The 22,019-nt window shown below is 43.3% G+C and overlaps 1 long non-coding RNA gene across 8 annotated transcripts; it reads right to left on the reverse strand.

Moving 5' to 3' along the window:
• Positions 1-514: 514 nt before the first annotated feature.
• On the reverse strand, positions 515-21,331 carry LOC139827544 (uncharacterized). Of its 8 annotated transcripts, none has more exons than XR_011738260.1 (6): positions 17,089-19,471; positions 16,370-16,519; positions 11,755-11,823; positions 8,674-8,905; positions 7,582-7,742; positions 515-6,095 (listed from the first exon to the last, which is right to left on the reverse strand). It is a non-coding gene; the product is annotated as an uncharacterized lncRNA (long non-coding RNA). The 8 variants fall into 8 exon arrangements; XR_011738262.1 differs by having other exon boundaries at positions 515-3,903; positions 5,378-7,742; XR_011738259.1 differs by lacking the exon at positions 17,089-19,471 and adding an exon at positions 21,067-21,331 and having other exon boundaries at positions 515-7,742; positions 16,370-16,507.
• Positions 21,332-22,019: the final 688 nt, after the last annotated feature.

Genomic DNA, 22,019 nt, shown 5'->3' on the forward strand with positions numbered 1-22,019 from the left:
CTGCCTCAGACCCCTCCACTCATTTAGTAGCAGCAGTGGCTATTTAATCATGGCCACTGTCAGTGACAGTGACCCATGTATCAGGTAAAGGGAAGCTGGAAGGGTGCATGTCCAGTTGGTGAAATGGCTCAAAACCAGACTCCATGGAGAGGCCCTCATGTCAGGATCCACTCCCAGCATCAGCCTTTCAACAGGAGGATGGTTCTGGCTTGATGCCTTGCAGTGTTGTACCGGGCACTACACAGTGCTAGGGGAGTGCAGGGAGAATCGTGCTGGATGACAGAATGTGTCCCAAGTAACATTTACATATTTGCTACCATTATTTATTAAGACTCAATAAAAACCACCTAAAATCCAGATGTTTAACTCTGGCCCTAACTATGTATGTGTTGGACCCTCCCCTGCACAACCCTGGCTGGCAACTAATCACCACACAGCCACTCACTCACTCACTCCCCCTTCAACAGTGGGACAGAGGAGAGACTCCAAAGAATAAAGTGAGAAAACCCATGGGTTGAGATAAGGACAGTTTAATAATTTGAATAAAATCATAATAATAATATACAAAAAAAGTGATGCACAATGTAATTGCTCACCACCTGCCAAATGACTGCACAGCCAGTTCCTAAGCAGTGGCCCCCCCAGCTAACTTTTCTCTAGTTTATATGCTGAGTGTGACATCATATGGCATGGAATATCCCTTTGGCCAGTTTGGGTCATCTGTCCTGGCTGTGCCCCCTCCCAGTTTTTTGTGCACCCCAGCATTCTTGCTGGCAGAACATGAGAAGCTGAAAAGTCCTTGACTTTTAGTGTAAGCACTACTTAGCAGCAACTAAAACATCAGTGTGTTATCAACTCTCATTTTAAATCTAAAATGCAGCATTATACCAACTACTAGGAAGAAAATTAACTCTATCTCAGCCAAAACCAGGACAACAGTCCATGCAGCTACATAGTAGTTTAGTATGCCCCAAAACTCTAAATTCTCTCACAGAAGGAGAGCAGAGTTGGTGACTGCATCACCAACACTGTCCTAAATGGCCCTCTTTTCTTTGAATGCTGAGCCTTTGTCCTAACTTATCCAAAATATCTCTAGGCTAATGAGGACCACGTGCCAGTGACACTTCATTTAAAAGGGAAAAAAAAGGAAGTTAGTGTTGTGGCATGTAGATATTTAAAAAATAAATCAAATAAAACTTGGCATTATAAATGGAAATCAATGAACTGCAAAATTGTATTTGTTCTAGCTGGATAGAGTACTTGCTGAGTTCCAAGCTGTTTGTCCCTTTCCGAGGAGAGACGGGGTCCACTCCCTTTGTACTGTAGTTGCAAGGCTGTCATGAAATAAGACTTGGAACTTTCCACCTTAGAAACAGTTTATGCATACGAGAAAAAGTTAATCTCATAACATCCCACCAAACACAAATCCTAGCCCTCATTTACAGAGAAAATGAAGAGAGAGTGGATATTCTGTCTGAAGCCATGAAGCAAGTCTCTGTTAGAAGTGAAATACTTGGCTCCCAGTCCTATTCTGATTATGTTGCTCTTAAAATTCTTTCAATATCTATGAACAGCAGGCAGCATAATAACAAGAATTAATGATAAAGCACCGCAGTGGATAAAGGCGGCAGGTATACAGTTGCCCAGTAGTTCCAGGTGACACCTGGCTAGCTGTAACTTTCAGCTCAGGATGCCTGAAGATGTCACAGAGAACAGCATCGAGTCTCATCTGCACTGCACTCAGCTTCGCTGCTTTTCTGCAAATCTGATTCTTGATGTCTTTATAAATCTTAAGAAAACCAGATATGACCTAGAACTCTGCTCAACTGGAATATTGACATATTCTTGTGTGGAACAAATAAAAATATTCCTGTTATGAACAGTCCATTATTACCAACCTATCTACAATACCAGCTTTTTGTCTTCTTCCCTAATCTGTAATGTGGATAATGATGATTATTCATATTACACGTTGAAACAAATAGCATTTCTTATATGTTCTCACTGACTCTCAGTGCCTGGAATTACCACACGAAAGCTAAATTGTTCTAAGGATTTTTATCACATTGAATTGCATTGGTCAAAAGCCCTCCAAAACTCTTCCCAGGATTTTCATGTATACAGTCATGAGAACTGAAGTTTTCATTTCACTTTCCAAAGACTGTGGGGTTTTAAACTCATCTGCTTGAGGATAGGAAGCCAATCAAATGTACCTTGTGAGGCTAAAGAAGATGGTTTTCAGGCTGGAGAAGGCACAACTGGATGGAAGTGTGGGAACCAGTCTTATTCTATAGCTCTTATTCTGCTAGCTCTGACAACAGGGTAAGGTGAAAGCTAAAAAGAAGAGACATGTAAAATGAGCACAACTTATTCTTTGAAGTCTATACAGGTGATGCTTGAGGTTAGAACAATGTAGTAAAATATTATTAGAGCAAAATATGAAGAACCTGGAATGTGTAACTTTTAGCTCCGTGGCCTTCCAGTGCTCTGTCTGCAGGAGGAGCCTGTTCCAGCCACCAGGACCCTCCTACCAAAGAGTTGTGTCTTCTAAAACCGTTAGCCAAAAATTTTAACTGTATGGAGTACGCTGCGCAAAGCAGTTTTCAAAAAATAGGTACCAGCTCTGTCCTTGATATTAAACAGGATCATTTGGATTACTGCAATCAAATATTTAAAAAGCATTCATTACAAACGTGAATTTACGTGCCCTCAATTGTAGAAATGATCAGAAGAACATCTCATTTAAAATTAGCATTCCTTAAGTAAGGCTTAAAAACGGAATTGATTGGAGGATAATAGTCTATCCAACTCTTCTGCCTTCAACTTTTGCATGTATTTATCACCTAAGTCTTTAAAATAAAAATAACTTTTTCTTAAGAAATATATAGACCATTATTATTTTCAGCCTGTATCAGTTTGGGATGGTGGTTATTTTGGGTTGATTCCCTTGGGATGAGAATGCTGATGAAGCTGGGTAATTCTTTATATCAACGCTCTTGATTAACACCAAATGCGCAAAGCCCTTTGCCCTTGAACTTTTAAAACAAAGGCCAAACAAGAAGCAAGGAGTTATGTTTGCAATTTCAAATGTCTTTTGCTTGAAAGCACAGTACCCCATATCCCTCCCTTGGCTTTTTTCTGGGGTCACACTGCTGGGTGCTCCTCCAGCTACACCTGAGCGTTCTTGGCTCTGTCCTGTTTCTGTCTCTCTTCTATGCCCTCGAAGAAATTGCTGCCTTCATGTTGATCTCTACCTTAATGGGTAGATTAGCCCCCAGACCAAGCATCCCACTGCTTGGTTCAGATTCCTGAAGAGCCTTACCGGGAGCCTGCCCAGCTTCAATTCAGTCAGTTAACTGTATCTGGAAGAATGGTTAATTATTCTTTTCTCACGTGAATTGTTGGCATCCATCAAGAACATCAGCCCAAGCCTGCAGGATATACCGAATCCTTTCTGAAACACTCTAAACTCAATGATCATTGTTTTACGTGCTGTCCCACCCCTGCTGCTGCTACCCAAGACTGTATCTGCATAGCCAAGGCTCCAGTATCATCCAGCCCAGCGCCAGGGGCTCCCCACACTTTGTACAGCCTGCTGTCATTTCCAAACAATGCTTTTCAGAACAAGAGGTATTAGGCCATTGGGAACTATTTCGGGGTTGACTTTGCTGCTCCCGCAGCACCTTGACCTTTGAACTAGTGTTATCTCGGATGGCTTTTTGTCTGTCTACATCTTCCTGATGTGTAGCTAGACACGGCACTGGAAACGCTGTTGAATAAGATCTACCAAAGAATCCTGGGTTCCTTTGTGCCCAGATGCCATCTGCTGTGAACTTGGGTACTCCTCAACTCTGTCATCCTTGCACTGTGCTGTCCAGGCTGGAGACAAAGCTTTCAGCTGCCCTGTGGACAAAAAAGGAATTTCATTTCTTCTTCAGAGGCTACACAGAGGGAAGTGTGTCTTATTATGGTAAACGAAAACACTGTCTGCAACAAATGAACAAGCTCTGGCTGTCAGCATAAAACATTCATAGACTGTATGCTGAAGGAAAGGCAGCTTATTTCTTGGGGATCATAGTCCTTCTTTTTGTCCTTTTTGGTTCAATGGTTTCTTGCTATGTTTCTTGTCTGTTGGCAAACCAATTTCCCTTGTATTTCAGAGGAAATATGCTGAATAGCAGATCACAGGCCAGTTACTCGGCTGATGCCAACTGACATCTGTATAAGCTAAACCAAGTGATCTTTGGCCCCAGTAGAAGCAGAAGTCAACCATATATACACAATACATACACACACAAGAACAAAAAAAAAAAAAGAAAGCCAAACCCAGGCCACACCACTCCAAAGATTATAAGTAATTAAGCAGAACAAAGGTCTGTCCCTAAATACTAAAGATCAGTGTAAGGGCTTTTTTAACGACTGATAACACAGCATGCCTCACGGTTAACCTGAGAACTTTTTATAGCTGAACAAAACCTAACAATCAGCTTTTATGTAGCATATCTCATAAAAAAAAATGAGAATGTGCTCTACCAAGAAGGTCAACATTGTTATCTCCATTTCTCAGAAAGGAAAGCTGAGCAGCAGAGCGTGGAGGTAAGGTGCCTGAGGCGCCTTACTTAGGGGGGTGTAGGAGTGCAGAAGAGGACTTCCCTGGTCTACAAGTCAGGAACAAGTATAAAAAGGCCAACCTCTACTTGGGCGGTGACACACGCAGGGCCTTGTTTATAGTAGGTCTGTTTCCTGACCACTGCAAACACTAACTCAGCTCCACCGACTACGCTGAGAGCGCCTGCCAGGACCGTGTCCATGCTGGGGGACAGGCAGAGGAACAAGTTCCTGCACCGTCAGCTGGAGTATGAAATTACAGCACTTCAGCTGCTCTGCTGGAGCTGCCGCCACCAAGGCGAGAGCCTGCTCACCCTTCAATGAAGTGGTGTAAACCACACCGGCACTGGGGGAAGGAGCTGAGGAAAGGGCAGGTTAGGAAGAAAGCCAGGAGGGGGGGATTTACTGAATCTATCGCTGTTCAGCTATCCCAGACAGTACATCTTTACCACACTTCTGAAACTGCAGTTTCAGGGAGCTGGTGCATGGCAGTGCCAGCGCCTAAGGCAGAGCCGGCACAGCGTTTGCGGCTGTACGGGGTCAGTCCCCCTGCAGAGCAACCCAAAGGAATCAGTCAGTCTCCTGACCCCAGGGGACTGCTCATTGACCCAAGATCCTGCTCCTAATTGCTCTGGGAAGCAAGTAAACGATATGGCAACATTTATTGTTTGGTTGAACATGAAACTTAGGTAGCTGTGAAATCCAATGCAATAAACACTGGGTACTACCAAAGGAAAGATAACACACACACACACACACACACACACACAGGGTCAGTGACAGGTTCTTTTTGTTTGTCCTTGTCTTATCCTTTGCCAGTGAGGAATGGATCATCCATCTGGTAGAATCCTTGGCTGCATGTGCCTGGTTTCCTACACGCTGCCAGGGAGTGGAGAGTGAACATGTTGCACCTTGCTGCAGAGTTCAGAGTTCTCCACTGAGGAGAGACGAGGTTCGCTCTCCTTTCCTTCTGTGTGCACAGGAAAAAGAAAAAAACAACACAACAAAAAACCAACAACAAACCAACACCTCTCAGGATAACTCATTAACCCAAATTACCTTCCGTTCTTATCTCGCTCTGCTGGTAAGTCACACTAACGGCCTTTCAGGAAGACTTTGAGAACCCTGCAAAGGTCCTCCGTGTGACTTTTCAGACACGTTGGAGACCTGCCAGTGCCCATTCCTTTTCCTGACCAGCAGCCCAGCAAGGGAAGCTGGTGTGCCAGGCTCACCTCCTGACAGAGGCTGCTCCACCTGCCTCTGCTTTACCCTGCATGACTCACAAACTGCGGTTTCCACATTTAAATCCCAGCACCATCCCCTGCAGCCAGCTCACCCTGTGGGTCGCTCTGCCTTTCAGCTTGACGTGGGAAAAATCTGGGAGCAGTTAGTCTCTTGATAACGAAGCATATAGCACACTGTGCATCTATATGTTGTCATGGAGATGCCATGGGATACATCTGAGGGGTTTGCTGGTTGGGTTCCTTCTGCATCACACAGTTGTACAGAAATCAGGTTTTGACGAAAATATAGTACCCAGAGTTTTCCAGAGCATAAGTGGAACATAGATCTGTGTCAGAGCAGATCAGGTCACCTTATTCATGATAACTTGCAAGTGCCATAATTTTTTATTTTTCACTTAAATTGCTCCTGATTTCATATCCACATAACATCGCCAAGATCAGAGAATTAAACTAGTTGAAAATAATTGAGGGGGAAAAGAAGCAGGCCATATGTTTTAAAAGCAACAATTAAAAATGCGAGATGACAGAGTATAATACACTTCTGCAAAGACAGTGGGAGTGAAATAACTGGTCAAGGAATTGCTCTTAACAGTTAACCTGAGACATCTGAAAGCTGCATCATTATCCAACCTCTACCTGAAGTTTTTAAGGTGAGCAATTTTACCTCTTGTGTTCATCTTATTTTTTTTTTCTATTAATGTTCTCACAAATTTAATCAGTTTAATCAGTTAATCAGGGATTTTTTTTTAATCTTTTAAAAGGAGAAAGAATTAATCCATTTCTAAATCACAACTTGTCCATAAAAGACAAATCACCTTGCCAATGGAAATCATTCCAAATAGTGCAGTAAATGCCTGCAGTCCAACAGGCCAAGGACCTATCAGCTAATTATGTAATTAGAAGCAAACTTGAGAAGCCACCACCAGCTCACAACCTGCAGACCATCTCCAATCTGAGCATTTAAAAAAAAAAAAACATTTTAGTCTTTCTACACAACATCCTTATGGTATAGCTTTTTCTATCTATCCACACTGTTAAACCTCTCACCTATTCCAAGTTCTCATCTAACTGCACTAGATGCATCTTTTTAATTGTACTTGGAAGTGACAGTCAGCTGTTGGCCTCCTTCTGAAGTTATTCAGATTTGAGATTACTCTACAGAACCTGCTGCATTTTCATACCATTGCTAGTGCAGATCCACTGACTGAGTAAAGCTCCCTTGTGTCTGTTGACATGAATAATCCCCAACATTTTTAATATAGGCTGCCTTTGCCAGTTGGCTGACACTTGTGCTATGCCATGAATAAAAGCTATTCGATGACAGTTGAGAAATGGACACGAGACACTTGCTTCTATATTTCCTCTGCTGTATGGGAACTAGTCTCTATTGTTTGTCACGTGCAGGAATGTAAAGATGTTGAAGGCAACTTGAATGCAGCCAGCGATGATGTGGTAGTGCAAGGCAATATAGCAAAGTGAGACCCAAAACCTCTTCTAATAGCCTGCCTCTTATTTATGTGCCTCAAATGGTTTTGATGCCTACAGGAAGTTTAAGCCACCATAAGTTTAAACAATGAGAATGCGTTTTAATGCATTTAACTAGCTAAAATGCCCGAAACGTACCTTCACATTAACATAGAAAATATTCCTCTTATTACCCAGCTAGGAAAGGTTTAGAGTTTTCTGTATATCGTATAAGCAACAGGATTAATAATGAATGGTTACTTACCAGTGACCGCTGCTCTTCAAAAGACTCTTGTGTGTTTGTATCTATGGGATGTGCACTGTAGGAGAACCACAAATTCCTGGTGTGAAGAACATGCACTCCAGGAAAACCACATGTGACAACAGCTCCGGCAACTGCATGTGAGTACACACGGGGTGTTATCACTAGCAAAGAAGAAAAGGGGATTTAAGGTCGGGTTCACAGAATGAGAGGGAAAAATGTTTGACTAATAGAAAATGGGAGATGGATTGAGGTGTCACAGGAGCATGAAGAAAAAAACAAGATTGAACCATCCAAAAATGAGATAAAATGAGCAAAAGGAGGAATGACTGGGGGAGTACAGGCAGGAGGAGGAGTGGGAGGAACGAGGTCTAAGTAACATTACAGAAGGCCTTGAAGGGGAAGGTAGGGAGAATTAATTGGCGGCTGAGAGAGAAATGAAATCAGTGGGATTTGAGAGAGATAGGCTGGTGTGTCACAGCTGTGGGGTATTTAGCAACAGGCTTGTGAGCAAACTGGGGGGAAGAAAGTAAAAGGAGAGGAGGGAGGACAGACTGCTGCAGCATTGGCATCTATGCCATGGTTAAGAGTCTTTTGAAGATGAACAGTAAGGGGAAGGTAGATTTAAAGAAGATGCAATACACCCTAATACTTTAGGAGATAAAACGTATAGAAAATGCATTAAATCCCTTTTATTTACAAAAAGCCCCTCAACATAATGAAGTTTAAAGGACTAGCAGAAAGACAGCACACGGTATACTCAGCAGGCAAAGTCCTTAAAAGTATATCCAGCAACCTGCAAAAAAAATCAACATGAAAAGGTCTGTTACCCTGAAATGGAGCATTCGCTTGATTCCAGAACAAGCTGATCCTTGGCCTGGGTGTTGCACTTACTGATAAGTAATAACAAGCAGACTTACAGGTTAGTAAAAAATTATCTCCCACAGAGGTCCTTACCAGAGTTTTCCCTGGTCCAGCTGAGAGAGGCACTGCCCTCTCCCCTGTTTTCAGGTCAGAGCTGGAGCTGACAAAATGCACCTGCCATAACGACTCACCAGTAACGACCCTGCACCTTCAATATAAAGTTTCAAGCACCTGATATTAGCGTGACTCAGGCGAGCTTTGCTGTCTGCCTGCAGGCCTGGCGTTTTGCAGAGTGTTTTGCTGTTATGGGGCAGCTCAGACCTTCGTGGTGGTGCTGCTGCTGCTGCTGCCGGGGGCTTCGCACAAGAAGAGATGAGATGGTGATGCTTCATAGCTGTCTCTGGGGAAAGTGAGGCCTGTGATGCCCAGCAAATGGCTGAGACAAGAATCTGCAGGAAACCAGCTGAAGCAGCATGAGAAAAATGAGAAGACAGAATTATTTTCCCTTGAGAAGAGAGGAAAAATGGTATGTGTACATAGACAGTGTCCTGGTGGTTACAAGGTGAGACACAGTGACACAATGATAGCATAATTTCCAGATGATATGTTGAGCGGAAGATGATTTGGAAAGCTCTATTAGCCAGATCAGCTTTTGGGATGTGTGACTAACAGCAACGGGCCATAATAATTATTTTTTAAATGTCACTTCAAGCACAGTTTTCTCCTGATTATCACTAGAGCACATTTCTGGCACAATGTGCCTCTGTACAGTATTTGGTAGTATCTGAAGCTAGCACTCGGCTCTAGGCAAAGATGTTAAAAACAGTATATTATTTTGCTCTTGCAAGGGAGAATCTCACAATTAGGCCATCTGCTACCTTCCACGCCAGTGACAGCTCGTCCTTGTATTTGCTCATGGAACGAGGGCTGGCAATTAAATAGCAGCCCTTCCTCCCCACCCTCTTCCCAACTGCAACAGCTATACCCCTGCCCGCTGTGCCACAGCTCCTCTTGTGCAGCACCCGCCAGAGATTTCCTTCTCCACCTGAAAGCGGACAAGCTGCACTTTTCTATGCCATTTGCCTCCCTGTCGCTGCTATCTGTCCCTCTCCTTTTAGCCTGGCTTTGGCTCCCTGGAAACATCGTCATCACCCGAGGTGGGGAGGATTGATGCTGATGTTGCAGAGAATGGAGCTGCAGCTCCTTGATGGCATGATGCCATTCCCACACCATGTCAAGCAGTCGCAGTCAGCAGAGAGCTGCCTCTGCACCTGGTGTGCCTGCTTTCATGTTGCTTGAGCTTCCTTGGGACAAATCTTCTGTTTCAAAATAGACTGAGAAAATGACTGATAGGCCACAGTAGTTAGTAGTTAGTCTTCTCCTTCCATTCCCTCACCCTTGCTGCACTCATCAGGCATCCTCCTGTCCTCTACCTCTCAGAGGAGCTCTCAGAAGACAGTTCTCTTCAGTAGGCTGCTGGTGGGTAATGTGCCTGACTCAAGGGTTTTATTTCTTTTCAGAAAGATGGATATCTGAAGTTCATATTTTTTATGTCTCTCAAATTCATAATCCTGTGATGGCTGCAGTATTCAGCAGCTGAGTTACTACAGCACAGCGGCTGGGTGCAGCGGCATGCTCGGAGGCTGAGTGCCAATCTGGGAGCAGATAAACATGCTGCACACACTTTAGGAGCCACAGAGACCCAGAGCAGCTCTGTGCTGTCAGATACAACACTTTGCCTTCTTTCAGCACATCAAACACCTTAACACGCTTTCAGCAGGAACTGAAGACCCAGGCACAAGAAGGCAGACCTTGGGCATAGCTTCACAATTACTTTTCCTCTGACAGTTTTGCAGAAAGCTAAATATTCATGCATTCCAATTAGCATATGTTTCTTTAAGGAGGCTTGTTCTCTTAGGTGCTAATTCAAGCTGAACTGCCGAGCGCAACGGCATTGCATTTACAGTGCTGGATGAATTCACCTGTGGGGCAGCAGCTTAGTGCAAGAGTCCCTGCATCACCCAAATAATGAAATGGGGCTTGCTCAACTCGTGTTTTCCCTTGCTGGGCTCTCTGGCTCGGGCAGACATTTGAAACAGGAGGTGGTCTGGGTCGATGGAGATGATGTTTGTCATGGGGAAGAGGACGCGTTTGTGCTGCCAGGCAACCGGCTCTGCAGCGCCCGTGCCAATGGCTGCAAACACCTCTGCAGAGGCAGGTCTAGAGGAGGGGCCAACCTGGGGCTGCTTGCTGCTGGAGGGCCCCCATCACCCCATGGAGCCCAGGGGGTGGGACAGCTGTTCCCTGAGAGGCCCCCACAGAGGCAAAGTGGGGAGATGGGGCTGTGTCCCCTCCCCTGCCCGCCTGGGGGTCCCTGTCTGAGGGCCAGAGCAGCGAGGAGAGCAGGCAGGACCTTTGGGGAACTTTCTGCTCTGCTTCAGGTACAGTGTGGGTCAGTGCTGCTTAGCAGGGGCTGAATAATCTGCCCTTGCAGTGCAGACTCGGGTGAGAGGCTGCTGTTTGCATGGCAGCACCGCAGTGTCTGCAGAGCCCTCCACCCTTCCTCGGCACACATCCTCAGGCACATGGAGGGCATTTCACCCCTTCTGCAGCAAGCTTGCAAGTCCTGCCCGCTCACCCATCTCCATTCTGTGGCACGGCCTCACTGCAGGGCTGGCACAACCCAGGCGCTCCTTCTCTCACCCACTTTTCACCCTATATTTGTGCCCCAAAGAAACAAACCCCTTCTCATCATCCTCTCTGCTGCATCTTCAGCCACTCCTGACAGGGGTGAAAGAGGGTAGACAAGAGGGATCCCAGATTGGCGTTGGTATCACTGTGGGGAGGAGGTGCAGTTGCTGTTTCAGCTGATGGGCTCTGGAGGGAAGTCCTGTGCCCTACTCTTAGTCTGGGTCATGAGTTTCTTTCCTCAAGTCCTGCTGCAATCTGCTGCACACAGTTTGTCAACTGAGGATACAATAGATTTTACTCATGACAGATAGGCATACATATGTATATATGCATGGAGAACTCATTCAGTAGGATTAGGCAAAATTACTGTAGGGTGTGCAAAACATCAGTGCCATCCACTGCAAGCATGCCCTTTGCTTACTCATTTTGATAAATGACTTTGATTTCTTCCAGCCTCTCACTCCAGGAATATTCTTGCAAAGACAACGTGCAGACCTTTGTATTGAGCATTTCAAGAAGTTTGCATGTGGTGACAGTTAAGCCTTTACAATCTTATATCACGTGGGGTAATTTTTATTCCAATTTTCATTAAATTTTGTTTTACAGTTTAGGGGTAGATACCTGAGATGCTGAGGAACACATCTTATTCCATCCTGCTTTGTCCTTCATGGGCAGGGTTTGGTCTTAAGTCTAGTGGAAGAGACACAACTTGAATTCAGAGACATACAGATGACCCCTTCACACCCTAAAAATACCAATGTGAGGTGAGAGCAGGTGAAGGAGAAGGCAAGACTAGATAGGAATCATGTCCCTTCTGGAATCATGTGTCCCCCTTACTTGCAGCGCAGGGTCTAGATGCAGGTTGCAGTGGGCAGAGGTGCAACAGCGGTAGCAAAGTGCAGTTCAAAAATCAGTGTTTGTTCCTGACGCTCCCTCCCATTTCCCCTGAATTTCATCACTTCTGCTTGTGGGGAGGCAGGTGGCACAGCTTCCCAATGCAGATGGCCGTAGGAGATGGAGCGCTGCCTCCTCCCGTGCCTGTGGGTGCAGGCGACCGAGCCTCTCCCAGCCTGAGCTGCCTGGACCGGGAAGCAGACGCTGTGACGGTCGTGGGCAACGCTGCCTGATGATTCACTCCAACTCGCTGTTCATTCCCTTGTGAACACAGAAGGGAGGCAGGGAGCAGATCAGCACCCTGCAGACCCAGTTTCCCCATACCTCAGCTTACCCTTTCAGGGAGCCTATGCCCCTACTTAAGGGGAGTATGGAAAACCTGTCAGAATAAACACCCTTAAAGATTATTTTTAGGAGGGACAAAGCAAGGATTTAAACTGCCACCTTGAACTCTCGTCAGTCCTAATGAAAAGTAAGAGGTGAGCTTGAGGGCTGTCATTTAAACTGGGCGAGCTATGGAGATGCAGAGTGCTACCAGTAGGCCACTGGGCTGACCTGGAAATAGCTTTTTTAGCAGAGTTAAAATACCTGACTTTGACAGTCTGCATGCTGGTTTGTGTATGCATAATTTGCTGCGATCATGCTATAAATCAAGATGAGACTGCTAAAATTATGTATGACCTCATTTGATAGATTATCTAATAAGGAATTTGCTAATGCAGTTTATCACTTAAAAAGCCATACAACTGCTAAGGCTGAGTACTTTGCTGCAGCACATTTAAACCCAATTGTCAGAGGAGAAAAGCAAGCGGATTTCAGAGGTGAGTTAGAAGAGCATCCTTATGAGGATGATGTCTTCACTAAATCAGTGGTGCAATGCAGCAAGCAGGGTGGAAAGGAGTCTCCTCTGGATAAAGGTACAGAAAGCTGCTAGACAAGGCTACACTGTGTGAAAATACTGCACGGACTCACTAACCAGGAGAGCCTTCATGAGTGTAAATACTTGTATCCTAATGGGCATGCTTGATTTTATTGTTTGATCTAGTGTTGTCTTTTTACTGTTATGACATTTCATTTCTCTTTCCCTGTCTTGCAAGCAGATTGAAAATCCCTGATACATGGAAAAAAACTACCAGCTTAGACCTCTAGCTCTAACTTGCTATTCAGGTTATCATGCTTGTCAGAAAGAAAAGAGTAATTGTTTTGCTGCTATATGTTACCATCAAATATTTTTGTTCTTCTAGTCCTGTGACTCATTTAAAGACTGAACATCACTTCCATGTACACAAATAGAACTATAAAGCAGCTCAAGCCAATGGAACGAAGCTTGTTTTGCAGGTTTGTTAACCATGTATTCTGTTCCGATCCCAAATTTATGATTAATATAAATGCCATTTCCTTTACTGATGATTTTATAAAACTCGTTCTGGGGTCCAGATGCCCATATACATTCCCTGGATGTATGATACTGTTCAAAGCCTCTGAGATAAACATTAAACCTTCTCACAACTCCATGTGTGTGGGGAGGGGGAGCTGTTAGAGAAGTGATGATTTTGAACTCCATCTTAGGTTTGGGCAAAATGAGGTGGAAACATGAAAGAGCTTACAAAAGGCCACACAGAAAATCACTATCGGAGCCAGGGCTAAAGCCCTGACTTGCCCAATTCCCACCTTGCCTCCTGACCGCCCAGAGCAAAACTGACAAACATCCCTTTTGCACCCCTGCACCTTGAGCATGTCTTGCCTCGCTTGCAACACTGCCCAAAAGGTGGAGTTTGTTCTTTTTCAGGGGAAATAATGCTTTATGGCAGAAATGGGGAAATTTGACATTGCTTTACAGAAAGTGGGACGTGATCATTGGCATACGGAGGCAGCAGGTAATTTTACTGAGTGCTACCGAGTCAATACTCCACATGAAACCTCCACATTGACTTAAGTGTGTAACTAATGATCTGGGATTATGCAGGAGCTGCTGGTGTCGCAAGAAAAGCAAAGATACCCATGAAGTGTTGTAAACGCCAGGGACCTGGATCAAGGAGCTAAAGAACGATATTTTGGTGGAGTTGAGTATTACAGTCACACAGGGGACTCCCCATGACATTTGCATAGGAAGCCCACCTAAATATTATGATGCCTGTATTGATAATGTAGTCCCAGTTGAGTAGCTGGGACTGCTCCTGAGACAACTGGAGAGTCTGCGTTTCTGCATGAACACACAAAACACAGCTGTGTGTATACATCTGACTGGAATGATTTATCTACAGAAGAGAAAAACACAAAGTAGTAGCAATATCATCTGCCTCATCGAATGGCCCAGCTCTAAATGGGAGAAGCCACTTGAGGGGTAAGAGCTCACCACCATGCCACATCACCATTTGTGGTTTTCCCCACTGACATTAATTGATACAAATGGAGTTAGTGGATTTTACATTGAAGACACATCTCTACAACAAGCTGGACTCAGGGCATCTGCTCACTCACCCTAGACTGTCAAACAGCACCCCAATGATAATTTTCGGTCACAGTTGTCATGGCTTAGACATGAATTTCATCATAAAGCTTTCATTAGTCATTCCTTGAGCCATACTGTTTCATGAGCTCTTACCCCTCCCCAAATAAAATCTAGCTATCAGTAACACTTCTCAGAGACCTACCAGTAGTTGTGTGGTACAACCTGTAGCAGCCAGGCAGAATGGCGGAATTTACTCCTCTGCATTTTATCTCCTGTCATCAGCAAGGCAAAGTAAAAACAGCTGCTCTGAGCCCACATTATTGCAGTGAGTTTCCAAGGGAGATGATGCTGAACCTCGTTCAAAACCAAGAGAAGAAATAAAGGTCCTATACCTTTGAAGTTGAATGCTTTTTTTTCTTCAATACATATCTATCCAAAATACAGGCTTTTCATCCCTGCTGGGCAGTAAACCTTGCCATGTAGCTTCATGTACTGTGCTTGGCCATATGGTTAGTAATGCACCGTGAAGCTATACATATCATAAAAATAGTACTGGTAGAATTATTCTTGAAACATCACTTATGGGCCAAATATATCCTCTAGAAGAAACAGACTGCGAAAGTACATGTTGAGGTTGCTATCTGGCGCAATACGCAAATTTTCCTGCTGTGCAAATGAAAAGGTGGATTGCTTTGAAAACAAAGTAAACATTCCTGGAAGGACAGGACTGAAATACGTAACAGGAACTACAGCAAGCATCTGCGGATCAACAGTTAGATTGCCCAGAGAAGTCCAGGGGATGCGGGAGGAGAGCAAGGCTGCAGCTGAGGTTGTAACCTGAGGACCATGCTACACTCCTTCAGCCGATGGAAATCCCACCCCACCACGCATTCTCCTAGATCATATGGGAGATCTGCAGCTGAGTCACTGTAGAAGAGCGATGTAGAAATTTCCGAGGCTGTAAGCAGCAAAGTTTTACAGACATCCTATTATGTTCAACTTACATAATCTGAGTACTTAGCTGCTCAGATAATATAGTGATAGATCTTTATGGAATTAAAAAAGAAAAAGCTTCTCACAGTTAATAACATAGCAAGAATAGAATTATAGTTCTCAAAAAATCTGTGAAATAAGTTCCAGGTTCTTTCTCATTTTGTCAGACATTTGCAAGAGTGACTTAGTGCAACAAAGATCACACCTCAACCCCTATAGTCATGACATAATTTACACTGAACTTTAGCTTCTCAAAGCATTGTTTTGCTTTTGGAAAGAAAAGTTTCTGGTCACTTAGAGAAACAAAAAAGCAAAGGTCAGTGTTCAAATAGTGGTCATAAGAGAACTGTTTTGTTCCTCTTGAACTACAAACTTTGCACTAGCTTCAGTGTGGATTCTTACCCTTGTGTGTAGGCAACACTAACATTTTGCAAAAGACAGGCAACTCTTATCTCCAGATACCAAAAAAGATAAACACAAAGGTCTTGCACAAGTGGCTGCAGCAAGGTATGGCAAATAACATGGGAGAGTAATGATGCAAGCATGTTATCCCTAGAAATATTTCTTCTCTGATGACAAATTTTGGAGTTTATCTATCTTACATAAAATGCCAAGGCGTTAGATCCTTCAATGGCTTAAGTTGCAGCTCTATCAAAGCATACGGAATTATGCTGATTTGTGTAAGCTGGTCACATATTTGCAAAACATATTTTGTTCTAGATGGCTGATAGACTCTCAGCAAAGCTCTTTAGAGTAAGGGAGTAGTAGGTCTTACCCAATTAAAAATGTACATTTTTTTTCACGTATACAAGCCATGTTACCTCTAATAAAATAACAAAGACTTGTGATCCAGAAAGAGGATGGACACATATATGAACAATACAAGGGGGTGCTTACCATGGAAGTGTTGCGCTGCACCGAGTCTGATACCTTCATCTGCTTTTCTGAAGTAGCACCTCTCGTGGTTCAGCTTCTGTGCAGGTTATCCAAGGATTCTTTTTCAAGTACCATTATACTTGTAGGGATGCAGTTTATCTGAAAGGCAGACTATTCAAATGAACATACAGTAAACTTCTGCAGTTCCACATTTTTTCCACTGCAAAGATTGTTCTTCCATCGCCTGACCCTTTGGTGCAAAATGCATCAACAGCCCAGAAGCTGGTATGTAAACTTCACATGCCAAACAGAGGGACATTTATAGCTAAACAGTTTCCATGATGGGAGAAGACTAGATTCATGCGAGGGTGGAAAACTCAGTTTACCAACAGTCGGACCATTTGCTGTGAAATAATTTGGTCAGTATTGGCATCAGACCAATTACTACTTTACAGGGTGCAACTGTCCTTTGGGAAGCGTAGGCTTCCAGCTTCCATGACCAAACAGAGGACTGAAAAGGGCAAGGAATGATAACAAAGGAATTCAAGCTATCTACTACCAGAAAGCAGACCTGACTTCCAACCAAACACCTGCCACTGAAAACCGGCTCACAACAAAATCCGCATTTCCTTTGTGGAGTCTCAGGGATGAGAAGTAAAATGCCAAACCATTTTGCTTATTGACAATAAAAGTCTGCCAGTTCTTTGCAGCCACAATAAAAATAAAAATAAGGTAGTTACCTGTGATGATGCTTTTCCATCATTTTGAAGCTGTTGTTCAGGTTACTGTATTACTTTTTGTCTTTATTTCCAAGTGTTATTGCTTGGCAGGCAAAACTCTTGGACTGTGTTATATACCAATCCTCCCAGCATCTCAGTTTTCACAGTGATATTAATACTCAAGAGTACTGGAACAGTTCTAAGATAAATATCCCACTGTCCCCTTCACTGCGTCCCACACATCAACTACTGTGCTTGCATAAAGAAATGTTAGGTATTCCACAACTGGATGGAGAACAGACAAGGAAGAGCTCACAGTGAAAGGCTGGGAGCTCACTCGCTGTATACAAATGGAATAGAAAATAAATCAAAGCTGCTCTTTGATCCTGACAACCTGGGCCGTGTTCTGTTCAACTCTGCACCAGCAGCCCCAGCCCCTTTGCTCCCACACAGGCACAAGGCATTGCCCAGCCTCCCTGTGCTGTGAAGCTGCTGGCTCCACACAGTGTTAATTAGTCTGAGATGAACATGTGCAGGGCAAAGAGAAGTGGAGACGCTGCTCCAGCCCGAGGAGCAGCACAGCAAACCTCTCATGCAGGAGTAGCCAGCACTGCTGCTCAGGGCTTCCCGTGACCCAGGTGCTTTGACTTCAACACTCATCATCTTCCCCCTCTGCTGCTCCCAGAGGACTTCAAGGTGTTCCCTTGAATGCTATAATTTAGCCCTTCCAGGCATCAGTCCTGTTCACCCATGCGTGGACAACAGAGTATTTAAAGCCGAAACAGCCGAAGAATATATTCAAGAATCTGTGATAAAAAGCTACAATTTTATGCACCACGGAGCATCCATCAAGAAACGCACAGAGCTAGTGCCACAAAATAATTACATGTGCAGAGTCCATTGTAAACACAGCTTTTATGTGCATCAGCACAGCTGGGGACAGTGTTTAAAAATATAATTATGTAATGCATTTTATGTAGTTCATGAGCCATTCAAGTGATAGCATCGGTTCAGCAAAATTGCATGCAGCAGTTCTGTATCTATTGGCCTGAGCAAAGAAACATTTTTCAAGAGCGTTGTTTTTTTTCCTGCCACGAAATAGATTTGTCTCCGATGCCTATGGGGGATGTGTGTGTCTGTCATTGGCCACTTTCTCTTGTACTTTCACCAATGAAGGAGAAAGAAATGGGGAGTTATTTTTGGCCTTGCAGCAGACTCCAGCATCTAAATCAGATAGTTCTGAAACCACTTGGGGTGGTACTGGTTCTGTTTTAATGGCTTTAGAGAGAAGGAATTTGTGATGTCTGACTGTTGGCGAAAGGAAACAAAGCAGCTGTTGTCGGGGAGAAGGGCAAACCAAGGTTAAGACGCTGTGTAATGAAGCAGGGTCCAGCCTTCGGTACTGGATGTGCAGCAAATGACGAGTCGTGGCTAGGGCAACGCCGAGAAGGCTGTTACTAAGCCACATACAGGCTTCAGCGTAGTGGGAGATCTCTATTAAAATGCACAAAGAAAATAGGCTTACAGCTGTACTTATTGCTCACACCCTTCCACCCCCCCACATTTATTTTATCCTTGTAATGCTTATAGTATATGAGCTGCAGAAAACATAGAGGAAGCTTTGCTTTCCTTCTTATTTAATCTGCAGTCGCAGCTGAGTTGAGATGATGCAACAGTAAAATTTCGGAGACAGTGCTTAACAATGCTGCAAAATGATGGCAGCAGCAGCATGCACAGATATTTATCTGAGACAAAAATAGAGGTTTATAGATACTACTTAATCATCATTTTAAGGCCCCAAAGCTTTCACTAGTTTGCAGACAGTAGTTTATGTGTCTTGGCCAAATCCTACATGGAAAATTACATTTGACCTACCAAGTTCTTTCTAGGAGACCCAGCAGATTGTTTTTTCATTTAAAGACACCATTAAAGAAATCTGTACCTTGTTTCATAATACAAGATCCACAGGTGGGAGTAGCAAGAGAGCTTCTTCAGCTAGCCAGGAGCTGCTTGGCACAGAAACAGGATTTGATGATAATTTCTAAATATGGGATCTGATATCTGAAAAGAGATTTCCTTTTCTCTATTAGCTGCTGGGCCATGTGTAGCATATTGAAAAGGAGAGTACCAGACCAAAATCCAGGTGTCTGCATTCCTGCTTGCCTGCTAGCATCATTGAGAAATAGAGACATAGCTCCTTGCTTTCTCTCTTTCTCACCATGAATATTGTATTTCTTTTTGCTTAGTGGAACAGCATCGATCCACAGACAGAAGATATCACAGCCAGAAGAGTCCATCACTGGCTGTGGCACAGCGGAGCCCAGCAAAGTGGGAGCTCTTCTTTTGGATCTCATCTGGATAATCAGCAATGCTCAACAGAATACTTGTTTATCTCAGAAATGGGCAGAGGCACCATCCAGCTACATTTTCATAAGGAAACAGAGACAGCAGTGCTTGAAAAATCTCAGAATTGCCATATATTTGCTTCCAGAGGTACTAAGACATTTAGATGCTTCCTTCCCCATGGAAATCTCTGTAAAATACATTTTGTAGATGAAGCTCCTTCTGCTCTCTGCGGTAGAGCCTGCATATTTTTTCTAGATATAGACTTATATAGTGAATATCCCCTCAGATTTATAGGAAAAGCTGAGACAGCTACAAATGCAGTGCCTTCATTGCACAGCCTACTGCCATACACGTACCCTGGTATGCTGGTAGCAGTATTTCAATGTCATATTTACAATGAAGACGGGGCTTTGCATTAACACGTTACATGAATATATATACACACACACACATATATAGTGCATAGATACCGAGCAGAAACTTTGTATATTATTAGGAAAGATTGGCCTTGGGGAGGTCTTAGCACTTAAATCATTTCTGTAATTAAACTTGAGTAAAAGCAAACTTTTACATGTGTAAATAATTTGATGCGTGATTGTTAAAGTTGGACTCAGTGGAACTTTTCAAGAGGAATTTTATCATCTCGAATAATTATGGCTTTGCAACATAATGTGTATAGGGTAGTCAGTCAAAATGAAACTATTGCCTCCCACCATGGAGACAAATGGAAGGTATAAATAGTACTTTTAAATTAACTTGCTAAGTAGAACTGGTCAGTAGCCCACTAAGAAATAATTCAGTGTGTGATATCAGAATCAGATATGGGAGTTTTGTGGTGTTTGTTTTTGGTTTTGTTTTGTTTTGTTTTAATTTAATTTATGTAAGATGCAACACTTTATATTCTCATGAGAATTTGTGATTGTCAATTTGAATCTGCTCGATACTCTGGAACAAGATGTATTTTACAGAATGCTTGCACACAGCGAGCTGCATTTTCAAAGCCACACTGTCCAGCAAATACCCTCATGAGGTTACATGTCTGTGGCTTGTTTATGGAGAAGATAATACCCTTGAAATTCTGGCTTAGGATTTGTGATTCCAACTAGTGAAGACAAAATTCTTCTTCATTTATCTTATGTTATCTGACTGGAATGTCATCAGTGTAAAATGAATTGAAAAATTTAGTTTGTGACCCTAAAATGCTATATTTAATACCTTTCTAAGGAAACATATTAAGTACTGTCAGACATTGAGAAGAAGCAGAAATGGGCAGGAATGCAACTTCCTCGGGATCACATAACAGATTGGTAGAGGAATTACCAGCAGAGCCCCCGACTTGTGTTCCATACATTGCTAACTGCTTCTCAGGTCCAAACAGCTTGCAGTGTGCCTTTCTGTAGAAATACCACAACACTGCACTGCCACAGGAGCAGCAAAGAACATGCTCATTGAACATTTATTAAACAGATCTGGTTTAAGATTTTGAAGCCAAAAGTTGAAAGGGTATACTCTATTCAAGTACATTCAGCACAACGTTGTGGTTTAAATGCTAACAAAAAAAAAATTACTAAGAAAGACGCTTTCAAATGGAATCTATTTTATATGACCGTAGGGAACCTTCAAAATACAAAATTAAATAATTTCTGTCAGTACCTTCTCGGTGAAGCCCAGCTGTGAATTCTGAGGGAGCAATGTACAGGCAGCACACCGTGTCCTAGAAAGAGAGGAACAATGCCACTTCTGCCTTTACCAGAGAACAAAGGATGCCAGCTCTGACATTAGCATGGAAAAAATGAGTTAAAAGCATAGGAAATCCTTCAGTGTGTGTGTGCAGGTAGTTCTGAGTAGCCACAAAGAGGTTAGTGCTAAGTATATTTATTAGCAGAGTTACCTAGGTGTAACTAAAACTCTTGATTCCTTGAAGCCAATCAATCATTGTTAAAATATGGTACATATGTGAAACTGTTACCGCTTCCAAATCAGACAAGTGCCTTGGCACGGCAGAGTAAGGAATACTGCAGGGCAAACAGTGGGGTTTGGCCACAGGTTCGAAGGGGTGTCGTAAGGAGAACCATCAACCCCATGCCCTTAAATTCCTTCAAGGCTCTTCCTTTAATCCCTCATACTAATGTTATTTATACAGTGTTTATTAAGACCTCAATTGAAGAGTGGTGTCTAATTTCAAGTGCCTCGTTAAAGTCACCCGACTGCTAGAAGTCTTCACACCGAAGTCCGACTGAAATTATGGAAGCAACGGGCAACACGTACCTAATCCCATCTCCTTCCCTACGACCCAATAATACATCCCCACTCTTCTAAAACACCACTGCTCAGCACACGTGGCTACTCAAGCTGTATTTCCTTAAAAAGGTGGGAGTTGGGGAAGCATTGGCTATTTGGGGAACTTGCATGCAAAACACATTTTTTTAAATTAGAAGATACCAGCAGATGGATTTCATGAAGGAAAAACATTGAGCAAAATGCCATGGCCAGTCCAAATAGCTACAGCAAATAAGAAATGTGAAACTGAAACCAAACTTGTAACCACTTCTTGGCAGCATGCAATTGCATATAATAATTGTCTTCAAATGCTCATGTACAGAAAG

The sequence above is a fragment of the Patagioenas fasciata genome, chromosome 3, assembly GCF_037038585.1.
Source record: "Patagioenas fasciata isolate bPatFas1 chromosome 3, bPatFas1.hap1, whole genome shotgun sequence".
Classification (NCBI taxonomy): domain Eukaryota; kingdom Metazoa; phylum Chordata; class Aves; order Columbiformes; family Columbidae; genus Patagioenas; species Patagioenas fasciata.